Source organism: Uranotaenia lowii, chromosome 2 (genome assembly GCF_029784155.1).
Source record: "Uranotaenia lowii strain MFRU-FL chromosome 2, ASM2978415v1, whole genome shotgun sequence".
In the NCBI taxonomy this organism is placed as follows: domain Eukaryota; kingdom Metazoa; phylum Arthropoda; class Insecta; order Diptera; family Culicidae; genus Uranotaenia; species Uranotaenia lowii.
In genome coordinates, this window is record NC_073692.1 from 81,127,938 (window position 1) to 81,153,457 (window position 25,520).

General features: G+C 34.2%; 1 protein-coding gene across 10 annotated transcripts in view; it reads right to left on the minus strand.

Moving 5' to 3' along the window:
• LOC129748107 (protein NDRG3) overlaps positions 1-25,520 on the minus strand; it is a 214,119-nt gene that overhangs the window by 166,566 nt on the left and 22,033 nt on the right. Inside the window, exon 1 of one of the 10 annotated variants that reach the window (XM_055742585.1) lies at positions 17,512-17,849. The exons of 8 other annotated variants lie outside the window; for them this stretch is intronic. The gene's annotated coding sequence lies outside the window, so the exon portion shown is untranslated. Of the gene's footprint in view, positions 1-17,511; positions 17,850-25,520 lie in introns of those variants that run through there. One more of the 10 variants, XM_055742594.1, reaches the window with a different exon arrangement.

Sequence of the window (25,520 nt, forward strand, 5' to 3'; positions counted from 1 at the left end):
AAATTTTTGAGAACTAATTTTAAATTAATAACATTTTGATGACTTATGTATTCAAGCTACGCTTAGATATTCGTTCGATTTCCAGCAAAAATAAAAATTGCTGGAAACGTTCAGCAATCTATAAGTTTGCTGGAAACCAGGTAACAAGATTCGGTTTCCTAATTTTTCCAGCACTTGAGCCAGATTACTAGAAAATCAGCTATCGATCAGTCTAATTTGGAGTTGTTGTTATTTTTCCTTGCAAGTGGAGAGAATGTTTGCATTTTAAACAAAGACAGCGTCGGTGTTGCAAGGTATTTGAAAAATTATTTTATTATAGGTATTTTATCATTAATCTTTGTTTTCCTTCATATTTTTGCGATAAAGGAACCACATCACGGATGGAAGTTAATCTTCGAGACTTGGAGCACAGATTGGTGCCACTTCACTACCAGATTATTATTTCTATATAATTTCAATAAAATTTAGAAAATAAAAAAAAATCATACTTTATTTTCATTAATTATAGCTTAAGAATAGTTGGTATTTTGGGTAGGGAAATTGAAATTAAAGTAAGAATGAAAAAAATTGCAGGTTGTTTTTGAATTAAATTGCTGATTTCCGTCATTCAAGATAGCTGATTTTCCAGCAATTCAGTTTGCAGATCTGGAAATTTTGCTGGAGAACCAGCGGGTTAAATACCAGCAAAATTTGTTGGTTTCCAGCAATTAAAAATTTTCTTTGTGGTGTAGGACAATTATCTTTTTCTTTCACATTTTTGTTGAATTCAGTTATTCAATGTTTTTGATAACGAAAATTTAATGTCAAAATTGACTGTACACTCAGGTGCTGTGGGCATGTTACTTCAACTTTACACTTCCATAACTTTTAAGTGTAATGAAAGTTTTTACTATCAAACTTCCTATTACACTTACCTTTTTTTAGCACCTTACCTAAGGTACCTAACTTTACCTTAGAACTTACAACTTTCTCAAGATTATCTGACAAGTTTTTACTTCTATTGATTTTAAAACTTGAAATTTAAGATTTATACAAAACGGACGTTTACAAGGGTGAGGAAAAGTCCCCATTGATTGGAAGAGTTTTAATGAAAAGATGGCTTGCAAGAGAACAAGTCCCCATTAATTTGAAGGGTTTTAGTAAAAAGATGGCGTGCAAGAGGACAAGTCTTCAATGATTTGATGAGTTTTAACAAAAAGATGGCTTGCAAGAGGACAAGTCCCCATTAATATTAATAATTTAAATCAGGGGTGAGCAACCCGCGGCCCGCGGGCCGCATGTGGCCTGCGAGACCCTTTTGTGCGGCCCGCGAAGCTTTTTTCAAATTTTTTTTCCATAACTTTTTTCTACAATGGATTGTTGGGAAAATTTATATGACTTGATCAAATATCAAATCAAATCAACTTATCTGCATTTTCCTCACAATCAGTCAGATTGTTAACTTTTTTCTGACATTTTAAGCATTTATGTTGTTCTGTTCAATGCATAATTGCAATATTGTTTATTGGCATAACGTTATATTGGAGTTTTATTTTTATTCAGCATACATTTTTCCTAATTATTTACGACTTTGAAAAGCCAAATCCAGACAAAAATCGGAAGCTACACATGATGAAAGGAATTGCGAGGTCCGTTACAGAAGTCATTATTTTCGTTTCAAGCTAAATAAAGTAGTATGGATAAAAATGTGCTCAGCGGATTTTTTTAAAATAATTTTATACAATTCGGCTAAAAGGCTTTTTCTGTTAGCATTCAAATACTGACAAAAAATTTAAACCAAAACCTTGTGCAATATTTTTTTATTTCTGAATATTAACGAAAATTACGAAAGTTTAATAATAAAGCCTGAGTGAACGATTTTAGATTTTTAATCAACATGAATCAGCCGTCATCAATGTTATCGACAAAATTTATTAGTTCTTGATGAAAACAAAAGATATATAAAATTATGTGATTCGACCCAAAAGGTCATTGCGAATATCTGTGATGCTTTTTTTCAGTAATTGGTAAGAAAATTTATAACAAACATCGATAAATTCAGTTATTTCACTTATAATATAATTAACTCATTCGACATTATCAAAGTAATAAAATAGCTTTCAAAATCCTATCCCAATGATATCTTAAAAAGATTAAAATTACAAAAACCTGGATAAAAATTTCAGAATCAAGAATTAAGTTTGGAGGATAGTTGTTAAAAAATATGTAAAATTGAACATTTTTCTGTGATTTCGACAATTGTTTTCAACATATCAATGCCATGATCCGATACAGAACTTCAATTTAAAAACGGGGTTATTTATCGGTTGTAGAGAAAATATCTAGGCTTTGAGGACAAGTTTTAATTGTGGAAAAAAAATCACAGAAAGTCAATAAGCGATTCAACATCCAACGCTAAGAACACGGTGATTTCTTTGAAAATATATTTTTTATACGATTAGTTATCACTGTGGTAAGCTCCAGAAATTTTTTAAATGGAAGTGATGACAAATAGTACTATCGGTTTTAACAAGAATGTTGTAAGAACGAATGTTCGCCAAGAAGTATTATTGAAACCTTGAGAGAATTTTAAAATGGCAAAGATTCAGTGAAGTACCTTTTAAATATGGGGTATTTAAAAAGTCGTGTTGAATTTTTGTTTTAAAACACGTGAATTCGTTATATTTTTCCAATTTCTGATTTCTTTGTTCCTAAAATTTGTATTCCTAAAATATGACGTAAAGCTCTGCTAATTAATAAAAAATATATTTTATGTGCGGCCCGCCGACAAAATTTCAAAACTAAATTGGCCCGTTGGTTCAAAAGGTTGCTCACCCCTGATTTAAATGAAAAGATGACTTGCTAGAGGAGAAGTCCCCATTAATTTGAAGGGTTTTAATGAAAAGATGGCTTGCAAGAGGACCAGTCCCCATTGATTTGAATAGTTTAAATGAAAAGAGGGCTTGCAAGAGGACAAATCCCAAATCATTTGAAGGGTTTTAATGAAAAGATGGCTTGCAAGAGGACAAGTCCTCATTGATTTGAGGAGTTTTAATAAAAAGATGGCTTGCAAGAGGGCAAGTCCCTATTGATTAAAATAGTTTAAATGAAAAGATGGCTTGCAAGGGGACAAGACCCCATTGATTTGAATAGTTTAAATAAAAAGATGGCTTGCAAGAAGACAAATCTCCATTGATTTGAAGGGTTTTAATTTTTTTTTTCGATTATAGTCGTTTTAACATCTTTATGTCATTCGCGACGTATATCAACGATGAAGTTGGCGGACAAGTCATTGAAAAACTTATCCGGTACAACTGTGATCGATGTTTACTCTTGGGCTCGAACTCACGGACTTCGGCTCAGAAAGCAATTGACTTGCCAACTGAGCTATATCACAAGCCCTGAAGGGTTTTTAATGAAAAGATGGCTTGCAAGAGGACAAGTTCCCATTGAGTTGGATAGTTCAAATGAAAAGATGGCTTGCAAGAGAACAAGTACCCATTGATTTGAAGAGGTTTAATAAAAAGTTGGCTTGCAAGAGGACAAGTCCCTATTGATTTGAAGAGTTTTTATAAAAAGATGGCTTGCAAGAGGACAAGTCTCCAACGATTTGAATAGTTTAAATGAAAAGATGGTTTTCAAGAGGACAAGACCCCATTGATTTGAAGAGGTTTACTAGAAAGATGACTTGCAGGAGTACAAGTTACCATTGCTTTGAAAAGTTTAAATGAAAAGATGGCTTGTCAGAGGACAAGTCCTCATTGATTTGAATAGTTTAAATAAAAAGATGGCTTGCAAGAGGACAAGTCCCCATTGATTTGAAAAGTTTATATGAAAATATGGCTTTAAAATATGATTTTAAAAGTTCGAAAAAAAAAAGTTGGATTGTAAAAGGACAAGCCTCCTAAAATATTTGGAAACTTCAAATGAAACATTTCTCAAAACAGGACAAGTTATTGTTGCTTTTAAAGCCCTCAATTTTTAAAGCTCCGGTTAAAAGATGGATTGACCAGTTTAAGTCACGTGTCACTTACAATTTTTCCTTGATAGGTCATCTCAAAAGGTCCTTTGCCTTATTTGAGATAATGGAAATGACATTAAGAAGCAAAAAAAAACAAATTTTCGTTTACTCGTTTTCAAGAGTTGAGAAGGAGACGAATGTGGTGGATAAAGGCAAGAGGACAGTAGTGAAGAAAAATACTTTTAATATTAGTTAGGTTTACTATTCTTGAAAAGTTATTGAAGAATCTAAATCTAAAATTTCCTGGCATCACGGAATATGCACTTGAATGAACTGCAACACTTGTAAAGCTCCCGTTGATCGAAATCAGCGGAATACATTGAACAGACTTCACTCGGAGAGTTTTGAGTGAGTGTGCGTGTGGAGAAATGTTATAACGGAAAGACAGAAAAAACTATCATTCTTTTGGCGTCTTTCGAGAAGGAAAGTTTGTGCGCGGTTTGGCTTGATGAGTTTCGAAAATCTGTGTATTGGAAATTTCTTTATGGGTCACCACAAATAACAGTGGCGAAAAGCGCCCAAGTTTTGTTTTGAGAAATCTTGAGTGCGATGAGAAAAACTTGGCCTCGCAGCCATATCTCGTAGTTAAAATTTCTAACAAGGATCAAATGTACTATAAAATCGTGCCAAATGGATCGTATGAACTTTTCTGTAATAATTAGATCTTCCATTTCTGGACATTCGGGCAATTAATAACTTATGAACAGTAGAACTTGATTTGAAAGGTACATTTTTTTTAGATAAAATGCGTTACCAAAAACCTACACGACTAAGTCAATTGTTAATATTCTGTTATCATTTTAGTTATGATTTTTCCTCTAACTTTCAAGCAAAAGCAATTCATCAGACATGACAGAAAACTGTTCCCCCACCGATCAGCTGCTTTGGATGGAGTATATTTGGAAGTGATGAAAGAGTAGACCAATGTTTTGCTTTGAAGAAATAAAATGATCTTCAAGATTTAAAATAAAGTTTTTCACTAAAAACTCTTTTGAAATCCTTATGGACATTGGCCTGAAAAAAATTTTTTTTCTAGAAACAGACCAAATTTGATCAAAAAACTAACCAGTTTCTTGTGTGAAAACGGATCAATTTTGATTGGAAAACGGATCAATTTTGGCGTGGAAACGAACCGATTGTTTTGACAGCTCACTGGTCAAAATGTATCGTCATCAGGAATTTTGTGTCACCAGGGCACTGAATTGAATTGATTGAACGAACCGAATTCCGACCGGTTTTTTCGATCCGGGATGAGAAGTAATGTAGAAGAAAAAAAAACTATGGACTTCCTATTTATCGATTTTACTGGACTTTTGACAAAGGTTAAGGTCTCCTGAACGAAGGTGAAGGAAGTCTCCTTTAACGTTCTTAAAAAAATCCATATTTTTCCGATCAGACAGAACAATGCTTCTTGTTTATTAACAGAATGACGCACCGTCCTAGTTTTAAAAGCATAGGAATTTGGAATAACAAGCTGACAGAAACTGTCAAATAGGGCGAGTTACTAAATTTTTCAAAAGATACAATGAAAACAAGAGGATGGGATTCATCTTTTCCACTTTTTCCGGTAGTCTTATGATGTATTTATGATTAATTCGTGATTTATTGAGGATATTGAGGAACACAATTTTTAGCTCAGATGATTGAAAGAAGAAAAAAAAAATGGTCTAACGGAACTTGTTGGAGCAATGCATGGTAGGTTAATTTTTAGCTCGTATTGTCACATTAACTTTATGCCTAGCTGGCTCGACACTTCTCTTTTTTTCAACGTTAAATTGTGTTGAACTGCACTCGCGACGACCGATGTTTACACCGCACCGATGACTGTGGACTAATGAACCGCTAATAGAGAGTCGCCAGTGAGAGAGAACGTCAATTCGCTATTGTTCTAGAATCGGCGAAGAGTGAATTCGTAATGTTCACTGGAATTGTTGCCAGTTGAACAGATAAGAAATCATTAGGGAAGTGATATTAATATGACGAATGGATAATCCAATATATCAATCACTATTGTAACCTGACCTTTATACATGATATGACGAGAAAAAATACGATTATATCATCAGTTTCCCTTACAAATAGTAGTATGTTTTATTTGATACCCCAAAAAATTTCTTTTATGTAAATGAGTTGAGATGTAATATAAGGTTTCGTTAAATGTTACAATTCAACAGGAATGATATTTTTAAGAATCAAAATGTGGAATTCAATGTTTTCATCCTAAGTTCAAATTAATGCCTTCAACCCGAACCACTTTATACCGTGTCATCAAAGAGAGTCATCTTTCTAACAGAAAAAAAAGAAACCGTAGAGACCTACTTAGTAGATAATTAAATTTTACCAAACCGCATCCCAAATTACAACCGTCAACATCACCGTAAAGGGTAGGACCATCTCATCATTGTCACCATCATCGTTCGTCGTCAGTCAACCCCAGAAAGAACAAACGATGGCGCTGGTTGGTTCTGCGGATGAAATTGATGGCGATTCTGTCCGATGCAGAAACACTTTCGCCATTTCTCCAAAAGGATGTTCCGGGAGTCTCTAGCGAGACCCGGTGAATACGAAAATTATACTTTATTTTATTTGCTAATGTTCGGAGGCCCGGAATGACGTTGATAAAGTGAATATTTACATCCAGAACCCATTCCGCCCTATGCATGCTTGCTTACATATCAACCAACTATTGAGGCAAAGTTTTCCTCGGCGGACGCCCACGTCATTCGACAGCCCCGTGTGGGAAAAACGTTCCGGACCACCATGAGGTGTCATATAGATATTTTTCTCCCGAACCCGGACGACAGTAGAGGAAAACCGATCCACTAACCATATAAATACATATGCTGACCAGGACATAGAATGGGGGGAAATCCTTTTGGTCAACGTCCAGTGCCAGAAGGTTAGATAAATATGACCCATCATGACCCATGTCTTTAGGGCAGCACCATCAGAATGGAAGGTTCTTCTTTCATTATTAGCTGCTGCCGCTTGCTGCTGGTATTTCGGACTTCGAGATTCCTGACAGGACAGTCTCGATGACAAATGCTGTTTGTTGCTTCGGAACCAACTTGTCATTCTCTTTTGGGGAGTATTGCATAACGTTTGTCGGGACCCGTCCTGTGACGAGGCTGGACATGACACGTCACACTCCGGGTGATGTTTGTCATATAATTATCGCTATTGATGCGCTCGAGAGGGTGGGTAATTGAAATGTGTGATCTGTCTGATTAGTTTGAAGCTGTCAACAATCCAATATGTTTTATTCAAAGCTAAAATTTTAGATTCCCTAGAACAAGCAAGATGGTTTGATGTTGTAGGATAATAAGGGTCACAAGATTTGAGTTCGATTTCGGCTGGCAATATTCTTCACATGAGTTTATCACATTCATTTTGATTTTCTTGTTAAAAGGGTGCAAATTAGGGTGCCAGCCAAATGGATCATGTCGAATTTTTCAAACCGACCATATAAAATTTGTAGATAGGTCCAAAAAACTCAACTTTGACAAATTTGAGGTCAATCGGGCTTGATTTAGAGGTTCCTCAAAGCGCACAAATTTTCGATTTTTTTTACCTTCGAAAACCACCAAAGAGGGGGCCGAAGGAAATCGCCAAAATTGAATTATCAATTATTATGTCAAATGACTGAAAATTGTAGAAAACGTAAAAATCTGATAACTTATTGAAAAGAATTTTTTTCAAAAATTGACTTAAAAATTTCCAAAATTCGTAAGAGGAGACCAAAAAAAAAAATAACTTTAAGTTTAGATGCCAAATGACTTCAGAATGCATGACACGTAAAGATCTGGTGTTTTCCCCCTCCATGAGGTTCCAAAAAGCCAAGCGAAATGTTCTTCGCTAAGCTCAAAGTTTATAATTCCTAATCAACTTTTAACGAACGACGTAAATTATTCAAGTGTAATAATCTCGACTCAGATTTAAAGCAAAAAACCTTGAAATCTTAATCCGGCTCTCAAATTTTACTACATACAGTTCTTGAAAAACTTTCACACTTGTTAATAGAAATTAACAAAACCGTATGGAAATAAACTCAGAATTTCAAAAATTATTTTTCATCTTTGATGGGTCGTAACTTTTAAAATACTCAAAATAACGACTTCAAACCCGTTGAGTTTTGCTATTCGAAATTAAATGTTTTTAGTTCACTGAATCAATAACTGCAATCCTCATTTAAAAAAAGTCATGCATTAAAGGATTAAATTATTTTTCGCAAATTGCAACGTTGATATAAAGTCGCAAAAGCTTAAAAGATGGATGAACAACTATAATCGAAACAAAAAAAATGATCTATTAAATGGTCAAAAAGGTTGGAAATGATTGATTTACAATCCAACTTGACCACAATCATCGATCAGATTTTTAAACGGTTCTTTTTAACCTTTTTTTCGCGATTTCTTGTTTTGAACGTTCAAAACAATCTTTTGAAATATGAATCGTGTCACTCTACAAAATTGGTTTTGGTCCAAAGAGATTTTTGAAAAGATCCAATTTCTACTTTACACCATCTTTCAAGGAAATGATGGCCAACCCATAGATAAAATTCTATACCGTGAGCGAGACTCGGTCTCATGACCTCTGACTTAGAAGACTTCAACGCTTTCCTCTAGGCCATGGTTGGCGAAATAATGGGAAAATCCAGGCAGTTTCCAAATAATCCGGGCATCTGGGCCGGACTGGACTTGTTTCAAATTTTTCATTGAAAACCGCAAAATCTGAACTACTTTTTCTATCATCATCGGTTCTGAAAATCGTGGTTACATAACAAACAAACGCGAAAGATAAACTTTCTCGCAAAGAAAAACACGTTGGCCTACCAGTTAACATCGTCCCAAACGGCGAAAACCTTCGGCAGCAGCATTTCATTAGTAAAATGGTTATTTCTAATACAAACGAAAGCTCACACGAAACAGCACTCAATTAACATCTTCCCAAGCAGCGATATTTATTAGCACCTTCTTCACCCGGCCACATTCGATTGACACCTTCTTCTAACTTCGTTTCACTAGCCTATAAGCATTATTCGTTCATATTTCGATCCCCAAATGGCAGTTCGAATGACGGAGGACGATGGACGACGGCGACAACGGAAAAACGCCAAACTTCAATCGATTTATGTTGCCTACGATGTTATTATTAGTGTCGAGGACTTTTTTCATTCTGACGTCCGTCGTTCCAGTCGGTCTTTGCATAATCATGCAAGAGGCGTCCTACACTAAAAACAGCATACAATCATGCTGCATTTCGCTTTGAAGGGAGACAACACAAAGTTTCAACTTCCGTCATCATGGAATGGGGGGTGGAAAAAGCATTACAAAACTGAAAAGGTGAGGAGGAGGAATGAAATTCAACCCAAAACATAGAGCATTGTTCCAATTTTTCCCTGTCTCTTCTCCTTTCGAGACACCCACTTTGGGAGGGAAAATTCAAATGGTGTAGCATAACACTGCCACAACTTCAGGGCGAATGTAAGCATCGGTGTTCTGAAGCAGAGGTTTCGTGGTATTGGTGCAGAGGTTTTCCGGTTCCTGTCAAGATTTTCAGCAACATAAATTTTGCTGCATGGGCTTCCAGTGGCAGAAGAGACCAGTTGTATGTTTTCAGTGATGCCATCTGGCTGCCTGTTGTAGGTTTGTTTTCATATACTTCATAATTGATCGAATCAATTATTTGAGGTACACCGTGACCCAGGTGAGTTGGGACGTCAAGCTATTTTAACGAAACTGTGCTTTATTTATTCAAACTTACTATGCAGATTGTAAAATTAAATTATGGTTTTGGCAATATATGTCGAACAAATATGATTTCGAAAATACAGATTGTTCACAGCGACTTTTAGTTCGCAATTTGAACTACAAAGATGAGTTGATGTACTTTATTCTGAATATCAATTACTAGCTAACGCTGGACGACAAATTGTCTAATTGAGACAATCCTCACATTCAGCATAGTTTTGGAAAAAAAAAACAGCGGAAAAACGACGGATCACTTGAGCATTGGACCCTATCGTGGGTTTACATAGACTTTACATCGGCTTTGCATAGACTTTAAAAACGAACACAAACACATACAGGATCTTAATGAAACTTCATGTTTCTTCGAAGAGATTCCTTTTTCTTAACTTTAAGCGTACATCTTTCGAGGATATGATGGAGCATCTTACAAATGCTAAAACCACCATCCCACACAAAGTGTACTATGTATGCCGTGACCGGGATTCGATCTCATACCCGCTGGCTTAGAAGACTTGAAGGCACTCCTCTACGCCACGGGCTGCGACCTAATGTTTAAACAATAAACTTTATAATAAACTTGATGTTTAAACAATATTTAAATTTATTTTTCTTTTGGGTAATGAGAAATTGTGAAAAATATGTACATATTTATCTTGGAATAAGAGGAAAAAGTTGCGTATGGCCGGAAAACATAGATTTTTTCAAAATGTAGCATCCCAGTCAAATTTTTACCATCTTTAACATCAGATATAAACAAAAAATGGCCCTTAAATTAAATTCATTCCTCGGCTTTTTTCACGATAGATTATCAGTTATCATAGAACATGTGTTCGTACTGAAACAGAAAAAAGTTGAATATCTTCTTGCATTTTAAGTATTAGTTGTGAGTGCAGTTTGATTCAAAAATGTTATATTGGTGTTTTTTTTATTCAGTTTAAATTTTTTTTACATACTCTACCCACAGAAGAGGTTGCAAAAATTCAATGCCGATCGGAGCCTAAAATGTGCTGAAAAGAGTACTGCGCCTCGACAAGGAATCCAGCTCCAGTTCACTAATAACCTCCCCGACATCATACCACTAGGCCAAAGTCAGATGAAATTTGTCAAGCTGTAGCTCTATAATTCAGTTGATTGCATAGAGTTGAATTCGCTGCTAGATTCTACGACAGAAAATGCTCATCGTGCCCCGATCAATGGTACTCTGTTTGCCTCGAGTCAACAATTGAAACTTATACCTACCCTGATCATCTTCGTTTAACGCAGCCAGCTCATTGCTGATTGATGATCTTTCATTTCTGAACCTCAATCAGATTAATACTGTCAGTAACGTCAACGACCGAATTCTAGATCTTCTTTTGGTAAATTAAGAAGCGCTTGCTCAATAATGTTCTATTGGAAATGCAATTAAATCGCTAGTATCCTAAGATTCGCACCACCCTGCCACTGTCATGGCTATCAAAAACATCTCTATATCAGACTTTCATGATAGCCAGCCATCTAGTATACTTATTTTCAAAAGGACTAACTTCGCTCAGCTGAATGCAGCGCTGATTAACTTCAACTGGATACCAATCTACCAGGATCACTCAGTTGGCGATGCTGTTTTATATTTCACGAGTACCTTGAACACTTTTTTTTGGAATAAGTGGTTTCTAAAAAATAACATTTCCAAGAAAACCACCATGGTCCAAAAGGCATCTTCGCAAGCTGAAACACAGGCAAGCATCAGCTTTAAAAATTATTCCCAAAACTGTAACTACACAAAATACACAATACACAAAATCTGCGTTTACTAATGCTAGTAGTGAATGTAGGAGGTTTAACTGAGCTCTATATTCAAGGTACTTATTACGCATACGGCGTGCCCCAAGGCAGCAATCTTGGCCCTCTACTAAATATTCTCGATATTCTTCAACGACGTGCTGATTACTCTACCCATCGCATCCAGATAAGCCTACGCTGATGACCTTAAAATCTTCGCCCCCATCGGAAAAGAATCGGACTTTTTACTTCTGCAGAATATTATCGACCTTTTTAATATCTGGTGTCATAATAAAAGCTAGTGTCGAGTCGTGTAACCGTCGAGTAATGCACCGTCATCATCTCTTTTAGTAGAAGAGTCAATCATATCTCTTGGAAGTATAACAACTGCGGTACGCCCATAGAAAGAGTCTCGAAATTCAAGGATTAAGGTGTTATACTCGACAATTCACCTTATTTTGGCAACCATTACTTTTACATAATCTTGAAAGCAAACAGAAACCTAGGATTTATGACAAGGGTCTTGAAAGAATTTCAAGACTGCTACTGTCTTCGACCTCTATACTTTTCTCTAGTGAGATCAATTTTAGAAACTGCATCGTTAGTCTGGAGCCCACATAGCTCGTACTGGTCCAAGAGAATTGCAGCCGTTCAGTCCAGATTTATTAAATACGCCCTCCGTATCCTCCCATGAAACAACCCCCAGGAGTAAATAAGCAATTTTAAAATGGATTAAAGAAAAAAATAAAAACAATTTGTACATCATGAAACAAAACGTACATTAATGGTGATATAACGATATTTGGAGCTTATTTTCCGGTGCTCAAAAACTTTTATATTTTTTAAAACAATTTTTTTTATCTTCCTGTAAAGATAATAAGAATATTTCTTTATTACTGAAAAATAAATACTACAGGAATTTCCAGGAAGCATAAACCTGTTCCTCGGGATTTTTTTTTAGAAAAAACGAATTTTTATTGTAAAAGAGGGGTGCATAGTTCGCCCCGGGTGCTCGTTATGCTCTCATTTCGCGTATGAAGAAAATACTATGATTTAAAAAAAATAAGAAACAATGCGATAAATCATCGTTTAATTCAAGTAAAATGACCAACTAAGAATGTAAACTGATCATTTTAAACTTGGTTGATGTGGTCTGAATGAAACAACGAAGATCAAAGATTTGTTTTGTATCCCAAGCAACCAAAAAATGTCGCTAAACAGGTAAAAAACTTACTCAGCATAATCAATGTGCTGAAGTTCGTTCTATTCAGCCCAAAATTTAAGTTCTTATTGAAACTTTGAAGTTCCATGACAGATTTGAACGGTCTTCTGTTCAGCTCACAATTATTCTCATTTATTCTCACAAAAAAATCTCTCCTCTCCTCTCTTACTTTGGTCCATCTTCATCCATCTTCATTCCTCTACACACCTCAATACATCTTACTTAATTGCTTGGGTTTTGACTTTGTTCGATCGATACATGCCGGCACGCACGCCAGTTCTGCTTCACATTTGTTTTATTTGCTTACTTGAGTAACCAAACAACCTAATGAAAAAAAGTAGTCCTGAAACTAGATTTGAACCGCAGCCCTTCAAGATGATAGCCAAACACGGCATCTGAAATTCAAAGAGGGTGATAAGCTTTCCTAGAATACCTGAAAGGGCAGCCAGCGGCCAGCAGCGAATGCGCATGTTAATCATTACTCAACAACATTACGAAACTCCATATGAATCAAACATCCGTTCAAATAATATCGGTTTAAAAAAATGAATTTCTATGTTTATAAGTTTTACGAATAAAATTATACACATGTTTGAGTCTGTTTAGATGTTTCATTCATGAATTGCTTCAACTGACTTTCCTTGTGTTCCCAGCTAACATGAAATCGTAATAGAAATGATAATCCAAATCGATTAGTAACACATTTTCGATAACCGTCGTAAACAAGTTGGTATTGAGTGAATTTCCATCATTCATTTACGACAAGCTTTGCTCAAAAATAGTTGAATCGGATAGCAGTTTAGTCAATTCGTAAAAATGTCTCCAAAAAGTTGAGAATATGCTAATTCAACATTAACGATTTGAGTGAACTGATTTACGATAAATGGGCGGTCCTTCAATTGACACTCTCTCATGTCTCTTCCTTTGACCGATTCATAAAAAGAAAATCTCACCTATAGAGCTATAGCGTGTATCATATCAACTGATGAGTTGGCATCGTGGTAGGATATCGGGCAGCGAACTCGGAGGACTGGAGTTCAAGTCTCGGTCGGGGATATTTTATTTTCTTTTATATTGCTTTTTGTGGGAAAATCGAATCGTTGGAATCTTGTCATTGTAGATATATCGCCTCCACTTTTGTAGCTATATGCTATTTTAGTAAGTTTAATACAATCTTTTCATCTGGTTTATTTGTTTGAATAATTCTGTTGTTCCTGCTTTATACCTTCATAAATGTTTGCTGGGTTGTCAATTCATGGTAAGTAAATACAGTTGGACGAAATTTTCTATAGTGAAAAAAATATTTTCTTCTCAAAAACAATCCTTCGCGAGTTAGCTTCAAGTTGTTCTGAGCTACAAAAAAAATGATTTATTGATTATATGCCCTTTTGTGATGTTCGTCCACATTTCATAATCATGAAATGACGGACATTTTTCAAAAAAGGCTATTTGAGGAATATTTTGGAACTTCAAGTTCAAAGTGGTGCGTTTGACATGTCACAAACATGGCTATTTGAGACAAATTTCGCAACTATCATGTTCGCATTCGAAAAACATCGGTAACAATTCCCTTTTCCCTTTTCCCTTTCCCTTTTCCCAATTTCCCTCTCAAACTTTGAAGGCAGGCGTTTAAGTAGATATGGGACTTTTGGTTGCTTGGGATATTATTGAAGGATTTTTCTGATCTTCTGCAAGGTCATCATTTTCGTCCAAAAGTATGCCGGAAACTTAAAGTACTAGCCAATTTGGAAAAAATCCATCAATATAAAACCATTAAAAAAGATTTTTTTTTTGTCTAAGACGTAAAGTAACAAAAAAAATCGTTTGAAATCGGTCCATGCATAAACAAACTTGTAAAGTAAAGACAAAATGGCGGTTAACCCATAAGGGATACTCTATATTTTCAAGATAGCAAAGCCTGGTATTTTTGTGACTTGGCCCAATGAGTTAGACAGTTATCTGTGATGCAATTTTGAAGAATTTTATATCAAATTGAAACATAATGGGTCACTAGAAAATAATTAAAATGATTTCCTTTCATAGACGATATCATAACATTTGAAAAAAAAAATCACCAAAGTCGAGATAAATAATGACATGAAAAATTGTGATTAAAGTACTTTTATATTAAAAAAAAATATTTAAAATAAGACCGAAATTTCAAAGGGTTGTACAGATTGCTCTAAAATCTGTAAATAAATAGATTTTTTTATAATTTTGGCTACCATGAGCGGAGGTGTCTTGGAAGTATGCGTTAAGAAGGTTGAATTTGCCGAATTTTAAATGCTTTTATCTATTTGAAGAATCAATCTACCCTCTAAAGAAATGGCGTTATGAAGTTTTATTTTCTTTTTAGGTGATATATCGCAATAAAAATCTGAGATAATAATTATCCTCGTAGAAAGCTTTAAAAAACATGAAGACAAATCTTTTTGTTTTATTTTGTTAAATTTTCTTTAAAAAACGAAGCTGTTGATTTGAAAATCAATTATTTAGCACTGTTATCTTACTAATGAATCATCGTCAATTTTAAAATCACGATGTGAATTCGTAGTTTGTACTCTTCTATATAAAGACGTCGAACATATTCGAACGTCTTCATACAAAGTTGTTATTTTAATTAACCCTAATCCGTTTTTGAGCCAAACACTATTGGAAGTTTGGCAGCCTGTGACTTTGTTCGGATGCAACCAAATAAAAATAAATTCATTGGATCCAACGAATTCTTGAAATTTTTAATTTTACATCACTTCTTTTTTATGAACACACCCTGAAAGCTTAGGAAACAAACTCCCTAATCCGACCTTAAGTGTCAATTTAACACTCCTCACTTAAAACCGCTATATCTCTCTAGTTTCTCAATTGATTTTTACAGTTTTGGAAACCTAGTGATGTAACTCAAATATGTTTCTCAGAAATTATTCCTCTACAACACATAAGTTTTCCGCTACGGACTGCCCAAATCAAATTTAACTTAGAGTCCGAGAAATCTGAAGCTAGAAGCTATACGTTGCATATACGAATATATTGTTTTGAATCTTTTTAAGACCAAGACCACAAAAAATGTAAAAGAGTGGTGTAAAACCGTACTTTTCAATCAACGAGCTGTCAGATTTTTTAAGTCGCACCAGATAAATTTTGAAAAGAGGATGGGATAGTTGACGTAATTTGGCACATTTTTGCATTTATAGATTTTCTAAATAATAAAAAAAACAGAATTTTTGACGAATTTTTAAAGTTAGACGTTTTTGATCTTTTGGTCAATTTGAAATTTCTCAGATTTTCCTACACTTAAATTTAACTTTGCACTGGATTGGATTTTCGCAATAAATCGATATTTAACAGAAAGTCAATTTCAAACCGATTCTAGTGGCGTGATTACATTAACTTTTTAATGTTGTATGTGATGATGATGATGATGATGGCCCTCCACTTTCCCCCGTACATGGGATCTTGGGCTGGATTATCTTGTAAGATATTTTGTACAGTCTCCTCATGTTTGGTCGGTTTTTTAGTTTGCTGGTTTTCTGTGAATGTATTCCCATGTACGTCCATCATTGCCTTTTTTTATCTGCTTTTTATTTTGGTGCTATTTATTATCAACTTTTGAACAGGGACCATCTGAGAGAAGGGATATTTCAGGGTATTCAACCCTTCCCACACACACATGAGTCCAGGAGAGGTCCAGGTTTTAGGTGAATAATATGTGAGAAACATATTGAAGATAAATTACGAGGTTTCCAAAAATTTAAATTTTTAAAAATTGGTTGGGAAACAAGAGAGATGATGAAAATTTCTGAGACGAATATCATAAAAATGGTAAAACGACTATAATCGAAACAAAAAAAATGTATTTTTGCTTAAAAAGCTTTCACCGGAAGAAATACAAATTGGTTAGCTTAAAAATAATCAATAAAACATGCAGGAGTGAAACTGGAATGAGTTTCAAAAAAACAAAACATGGAAAATCCCCCTTTTATCGTTTTTTCTTTAGAAGTAAAAATTGCTCCACAAACGGCAACCCTGCCATCTCGGCAAGACGACTGTCAACCTGCTGCTCGCGCGTGTTGTAGTGTTGGTGTTTCGATTTTTCCAATGTTTGGGAAAATTGCTCCCCGCTCTCGTCCGACGGTTTTCACGTGTTTGTCCTTCCCTTCCACTTCCTTTCTACTGCAGGATGGCTAGAAAATTATACCAACTGGTGCTGGCTGACTCAGAATGAACTCTGCAAAAGTATCTGCTACCAAAGCAAGCTGTTTTTATTAATTTTTTTTCTCTGTACAACTTGTATTTAGATGCTTTATATGTGTGGGTGGATGGTTTGTACGAGTCCTACAAATGACTCGCTGGACCCCGCACTCTTATGTAACCTTCTTTGTGACTTTGAGCGATTTTTTTTATTAGCTACCACTGGAATGGGTTAAAATTGCCTAACCTAGTTTAGCGGATGCACAATCGGGCTGCAGCCAATGAAGTGGGTCTGCGTTAATCTTCCATCATGGTTATTTGCCATCAAGTGTAATTTGGAAAATCGATGCGGTTTCCGCGAAGCAAAAGCAGCGCTACATTCTAGGCTTCTTCTAGCGAGCTATTACACAATGCCTGGCTGCACAGATGCTGAAGTGCTAGACACTTCAGAAAAAATCGAGCTCAAAGGCCTAGACAAATAGAAAATCCTACCAAAGCCAGTAACCATTTTGCCAACCATCGTAAACTGCAATGACGACATCGAACCGAGTTGTCTACTCGAAAAGGGTTCCATTTTTCTAAGTATTTACCTTTTTGCAAATCTAGAACACGAGTCGAAAGGGGGCCAGATACAATTTTTCACTGCTTATCTCGAGTGGGACACACGCACGGTACACTTTCAATCGATGCACTCCCGGAAGGAAACGCGACGACGGATTTTTTCGACCGGAAACGAACCACAGTGATTACACCAAACTTTCGAAGGGACACAAACCGGAAGGACAACCGGGAAAATCGCACGAAAAAGGATCCTGGAATCTGGAGCTTCCGATTCGCTAGTTGTGTAACGATTACACAAGGCTCGACTTTAGTCCGACGAAAAAAGGATTCCACTTCTGTCCTCTTTGGGGTTTTGCTGTTGCTGTCGCGCTGCTGCTGGCTGCAAGAATGACAGTTCCAGTGAAGGAGCCTTTTTCCCATGAAACCACCAACACAACCATACGCGCACAGACGATATGTATGCTTGGGCAAGTGTGTATGAGTGTGTGGGAAGGCTGCGGAAAATTGGAGCCTTTTTCCGTCTATCGCTTTTGGAGGCTTGAGCAGGAAATTTGCTGGCTCACGGTAAACTGACAGAAAGGACTTTCTAGTAGCTATGTAGGATGTTCCCTTTAGTTAGTTGGGGCCTCAGAACCAATACATTCTTGTGAAGTGGTCACAACTGTCAGTCAAAGTTTATTTACTTTTTGATTTTGGCAGGAAACTATACCATATTGAAGGTTTTCTACAGCGCTGCTGAAAGAAAATTTAGGCGCGTATGATGTCACGTGCAGTGGAAGTTGTAAAAGAATTTAAGAGTTAAACTGACATCCAGGATATTTTTCGTTTGTGGAATATTGTTCATCCAATGGATACCACAAAAATATAAAAGAACACAATCATCATTGAAGTTTTCTTGATGAAATTAAATGTAATTTCACGAGTTGATTGTTGTAACTCTAACCACAAACTCATCCAGGCAGGAAGTCGGAATAAGAATGCATTTTGATCATTTCCAACTTATTTATCAACACTGAACTGATATAGAGCCAGTTGCCCTACTTTGCCCTACGTGGCCCTAAATGGACGGGAGGATTATATCTTTCAGGAAATTTATTCATAATTTATGATCTTATTGAAAGATTCACAAAGATATGGATAATCATAATTTCCATCTTTGAACCTACTGTTCCTATTTTGATACTGAACTGATGCCTTTCATTGAACCTAGAACTCAATTCCTATAAAACTGGATTTTTTAAAAAGTAAGATTTATTGAAAAAAAAAAAAACAATAAATTACAAATGTAATCTACAATTAAATATTATCATTAAAAAACATTACAGCTTTTCAACTATTAAAACAATTTTTTTTAAATTTCTGTTATGAATATCTCAAACACTTTTATTCCCCGTCAGACCTTTTCAAATTTATCAGCTTAAATTTTTTTGTGTTTACTCACTTGTAGTTTATTTGCGTAAAGCTGACAAAAAATGTTAGAAATGTTCAAAACTGGATCTGGATTGCGCCCAACAAACGCAGCTTGTTGATTTTGTGGTACTGAAACAAAGTTTTTGTGATGTCAGGTCTAAAAATGGAAGATTAAAGTCGAAAGTCTTATTTTCGGACCCTTCACAAATTTTCCGGGTTTACCATGGATTTTCTTTTATATTAGGAAAAATAGGTTCATATTCTTTTCATGGAAAGTAATTTCCATTTAAATTTTGGCTTGGCCAATAAAAATGTGATTTTTTACTATACACTCTCATTTCTTATAACGCGCCCACTAATTGAGCAGTCTAATTTACCACTGTTGAGGAGGTATGTTTTCTAAAACGTTGAAAACTTTATCAGAAAGACTTTTTATTGCAAAAAGCGGTATGTTGGATCTCAACAATATTTGTCACTCTAGAAGCAAATGACGAACAAGCTTGTGTGCAATCTTGCAAAGAATTCGAAAGGAAATGATTTGCTGAATGTTGCTAGTTCTATGTTTCCCGTTGTACTATTGTTATGCGTATGCGCGGGAAGAATTGTAATTATGGATGAAGTTGAAATAAAAACTCTCTTTTTAAGTTCGACGAATTCGAGGCAAGTTGTCTTTTTAATTCCCTCCCGAAATGGTCTGCCCAAACACGGTATGATAGGATTCAGGAAGAAAAAGAGTTCGTTGTGTGCATAGCAGTATCTTATCCTATGCTAGCAAAATGAATTATTGACATTTTTCGGTATTTTAGGGCTGAAGTAGGTTCTAGGTCCAAAAAAGAAGCACTCACTCTACTGAAAGTTAACCTAAAAATAAATTGAACTTGCTGCTAAAAGAAAGTCAGCGCTTCCACCAATTAAGATAACCATCTTATGAAGAAAATTGTTGTGACTTTATAATACGTTTAATACTTCAAAAAATTAAATCAAATATCAATATGATTGTAGGTACACTTTTTCAAAAAGTATTCATAGAATATTTTGAATACTTTTGGTGAAGGTTCAGTCTAAAATAATAGCCAAGTACCAAATCTGGAACAGTAGGAAATAAGCATCAATCAAAACATTGTGTTTCTTCCAATTGACTCAAGGTAGAAAAAAAACAAGATCACAGCGCCAGTTCTTGTGGTTATAAAACGCTGTTTCTGGGCTTAACCTGCTAATGAGTAAAATTGATCCTAAAACCTAAACTAGTTATAACTATATAAGCTTTCGTTGTCTGGAAATTTAGATTTCCAGAATATCAACAATATTACTCAAAAAAATTTTTTTGTCAAATAAACCGAACTGATATTTAAGAGTTCGAAAAAAAATTGAAATTAATTAACTGGATTAAATTTTTTTAAGTTTTATCCAAGTAAATGAATCCTTTCGTCACAATTGCATCAAATCACACATATAGTAGTGTGTACCTTAGACCGCTGCAAAAAATGACTTTTCGATCCCAATTGTGTTTTCGATATCTTTTGGGTTACTAAACATCACTGTAAAATTTGAGATGATATGGTTGATTGCTGAATTTGCGCAACGCGTTTCAATTTTGTATGAAAATAGAAATTTTTGGTATTTCTCACATAAGAATGATTTTCTGATTTTATTTAATTGAACATGGATCCTAGATTCTTCGATTTTTTAAATGATTTTTTGTGTAAATTCTATTTCGGGCCTTAGAAATTCTTGTTAAAAAATTCTCAGTATCAGGATCATTTGGTTGATAATTTCGATCTTCAGAGACCCCGCTGTTTTTGGAAAGGTCTAACTTCTTAGCATTTTTTCAGAAAATTAGAAATATCAAATGATGAAAAAATACCGAATAATTTTGAGATATTAACAGCCTTTTATAAAAAAAAACTATGGACTCCATGTTAACAGTCATCTTGTTATGTAAAATCTCGTTTAAACCTTATTTAAAAGAAATTTACTTGAGAGTGATTGGATCGGAGCAATACTTCATGTAAATTTAATGTGGGGTGTTCCTCTGCAAAAATATGAAAAAAAATATCTCAAGAAATATATAAAAATATTCTTCAACCCTTTTTGGCAATGAAAAAATCCTTTCAATGCAAAGAATTTATAATGGACTTAAATCTGGACAATGTTCCAAACTTTATGAAACAAAACTTGAAAATAGTTCTTGTTGCTTTTAAGTACCGTCAAACGGGGCATCATGCAACAGCAGGGTTAGATGCGACATTTGTTTACCACAATACTTATTTAAATTATAAAGTTATCATTTCATGATGACAAAATGATCATGACATATTTACTCACATCGTGAGATAGTTTTTTTAAGTTTTTGATTCTCTTAAAAAAAAATCGAACAATAGATGTACAAATTTTCAAATTTATATTGCTTTATTTATGCTAAGCCAACACTGTTGGTGTTGAAATATTTTTCGGAAAATCATCAATCATCAATATTTCCAATATTTAGTTACCAGTCATGGCTTAAATGCTTCAAAATGCAAATCAAATATTCACCTTTTAAATAACTTTTTACTCTGCGGGAATATGATTGTTTTGTATCACCCGTTTGATAGTTTCAAATTTTCATCCATCCATACATAAGTTTTAATGATTTTAGCTTGAAGATTTTTTTGTAATATTTTTAACCTTCAAATGTTGCAGCACCCTTATGCATTTTCTTTTAAAACATTTTTGATAGAAAAGTTTAAAATTTAATAAGAACAAAACCAAACATTTATGGTTCATGACATCACAACTACACAAAAAATTTTAAATTTTCAAACGTTTTCATTTGATTGTTTATTAATAACAAAGTTTTTTTGCAACTCATCCCTTTTTCTTAGTAGAGTTTAATTCGCATGTTTTTGAAAATTTAAAATTTAATGGAGAACCGATAATTTTACAGACAACGTCAATTTCACGTCTATCAACCTTAAAACTTTTTGTGTACGAGGAGTATGTTTATCTGTAGATGTTGAAATTTTTAGAAGCCATTGAAGTGGAAAAGTGTTGTATGATGTCCCAGTTGATGGTAAAATTTATTCGCTATAAAGTTTATTCGAAAAAAAAAAATGAGAGGGATCTATCAAATGTATGCATGAGTTATCTTATTTTAACAAAACTTGTTTGATAATTCAATCAATCATCTTATAACATGAAATTTTTAATGTTTATCAACTATCAATGACTATCATGTAAAAATCATTCGAGCTTAGTCAACTACATATTGGGTTATTATATATGGGAAAGCCTTTTCACAAAAACGGAAAATGCTTTGAAAATATTTAAAATATTGTAACTTTTTAAATTGGATGTGTTAAAAATTGAATAAATGTAGTTTGAAAACTCATGAGTTTCAAGACATTTTATATGGATTTTATATGGGACATTTTTAAGGGGGAGGGGGCCCTTTAAAAATGGCAGATGTCTTAAAAATATCATTTAAATATCACAAAATTTGTACAACAATACGATAAATTATCCATGATGTAAACGTTCATTGTCGTAGAAGATTCGATGAAAATTGTATGAGTTGGGATTTTGAGGATCAAAAACAACGAAGAACAAAAGCCGTGAATATCATGAACTTCTCGAAAAAGATACAACGGCTAACCGATACGACTTGAACCCGCAATCTCCGCTTTAGTACAATGGTGCGTTAGCCAATTACACCAATTTTGATGAAAGGCATATTTTATGTTAATTTTGTATTCGAAGTTGAAGTCGGAGCGGTTTGAAAGTATTGAACGTATTGAACCCATCTCTGACTCCAAAAACTCATATACTATGATTCACATTTATCGGATCAATAGCTTTCAAGTTTATAGGGAACAGACAGACAGACAAACGTTGTTTTATATACAGCGATGAAAGCTGATCTGATAAAAATCTCGCCTATACAAAAACATAAAACGGCATTAATATATCAAAAATCATCTTATTACGTTGAAACTCAGATCTGGGAAAAATTAAATCGAAGAAATTTGAAAATTGTTCAAGTTCTATCTCATTTTATATGGATTGTACAATGTACAGGGGTCCCCCTATCAACCATGGACAAAGGAATTAAAAATAATAAATAAACTGAATATGTCACAACTGGTCTAACAATACACTTAATCATCTCAGGAAGAAGAAGTATGTATTTGTAGAAACTTTGAAAGATATAGCAACAAATTTGTATGGCTTGTGCCATATTTTTGTGAAGTATTTGTATGGGAGCCCCCTTCTTTTTAATGGGAGTGATTTACAAGTATTAGAGAAACCATCTCCCACTCAAAAAACTCTCATATACCAAGTTTCACAACGATCGATTCAGTAGTTTTCGAGTCTACATATAGGGAACAGTCATGCATGCAGACAAACATTCATTTTAAAATTTAAAGAGGAAAAAAGTTGTGTCGTTTTTAAACGTGCAGATAGTTTCATTAGGAGGTTAAAAAAAATTATTGAAACGTTAATATAAATGAGCCTTAATGAGCACTCTGCGGGATTCCATAGCAATTCTTCCTCTTCGAAGTTAAAATTCAATTTTAATATAATGCAGATTGTAAATTATAATTTTTGGAAATATAAAATTAAACATGATAACCAAATTTCCAATTTCTATTGAATTTAGAACGTTAGAACGTTTAGTTGACAGTAATGCCAAAACGTTGGTAATGTGTCGCAAATAAATAAAAAAAACAGACGGTTTAAGATCCTTGAGATCTTTCTTATATATAAATATGATATTCTGGAAATGTATATTGTGACTTCTTAAATCATAATTTTTTTTATCGATTCTGGAAAATACAATTTCTTAACTTAACGACTATCTGTTCATAAGCATTTTATTAACTCTATTTTGTATGGTAGAATATTGTGGGCCAGACAAGCTATCAAATGATTTTTAAGGAGTAGATTGTACCTGTCAAAATGTGCCAAAAAATAAAATACAGTTAAATAGTCATTACATGATTTTTTATGTAAAACAAAAGTTGAAAAACTGTCAAGAAACTGCAGCGAAAACATATATGTATTTTTGAAATTACGTTTTCGATTCTATTTGAACCCAACAAGAAGTACATATGTTCCTTCAAATTGATTTTCATGCATCAGTTTTTTTCAGTTTCACTCTATACAAGAACAGTGTTTTTAAAACTTTTTTCCAATCGCTCCTTTTTGCCAAATTTTTTAGCTTCACAATCCCTGGATTTTTTTTTTAATGAAAAATGATTCATAAAATAGTTGAAATTGCCGTAAACGTGTTCACAAAAATCAGTAACAACAACTGATTTCACAATATCTTGAAAATAACACTTTTATAATTTTTTTTTATACAAAAATTTAAAAAAAAATCTGTTATGTTCAAAAAAAGCGTCTATTTTCGACACGGCTTAAATGTGGCGTTTCGTTGTGCTACAAGATTTGATCATTTTATTGCAAAAGTCAAATCAGATTTGATATTACCACCCTTCCGAGCCCTTTAAATAAATGCACTTCATAATGCAAAGTTTCATTACTAAACAGATGGAATATGGACCACTTTGATAGGTTATCTACAGCTTTTTTACAGTATTTATTAGGAATTTTTTCCGAATTTGAAAAATTTTAAAATGAAGTTTTGTAGTGGCACATCATATCTCAAACTTAAAGTGAAGTAACGTTACATGTTTTCCTATAGTCTAAAGTTCGTTCTAATCGAGGCAAAATTTATAATTCCATTAATTTTATAGATTTAACACACACAAAAAACAGGTAACTAACTGTCACAGGGTCATACGTGTCAATTTGACACTCTGAAGTGCATGAGAGTTGAAGTAAAAATTATCTTTTCATACTCTACGATATACATCATGGGTAGCATAATTGAAAGTTCAAGATTCAAAAAATAGTTATTCATGCATCAAGTTACAAAAAGTGCATTTTTCTTTCAGCACGAGTCGTGCATAATAACGTCGAGTGCTAAAAAAATCTAATTTTGCTACGAGTTGCATACACAATTTTATGCAAAGTCGAAAAATTTTCTCGAAAATTTATCCATTAACCGACAAGAAACTTACGTCAACAAATAACAACATGCTAACGACTGAAAGTTTATGATCAAATAGGTAGTGAAATATACTTTTGAATTCAGTGCTGAAAAGTAGAACTTTTTGAAATTGTTTTCAGTGTCGAAATGATCAATCAGTGTTTAAGATTTGCATAAAAGTTTTTTGTGTTTTAATAATCTTAAAACGTCAACAACACTGCCTACAAGTTTTCTATCGAGGCAATGAATTGAATAAACAATTCTGATGAAAACTTAAACTTAAACTTTCAAACTTGATGAAACGGAACTGACATAGGTATGCTGGTGTGAAAAATTTTAAACGTCAGTACACGTGACACAAATGCTACTATAAGCTACTGTAGTCTACAGTCGGTACCTTTATGCCCATGTCCGCATGAAGAAGAGCACAAAAGTATACTATCTACATGTGTCTTTTGGCATATAACTAATTTCGTATGGTGGCGGCAAACAACTGTCCTTGTCAAACTCCTCCGGTCAGCAATGAATTTTTAATGAAGAATTTCACTCACGTTTTTTTCGGTTTTTTGCTGTTTGGTACTATATGCCTCGTTG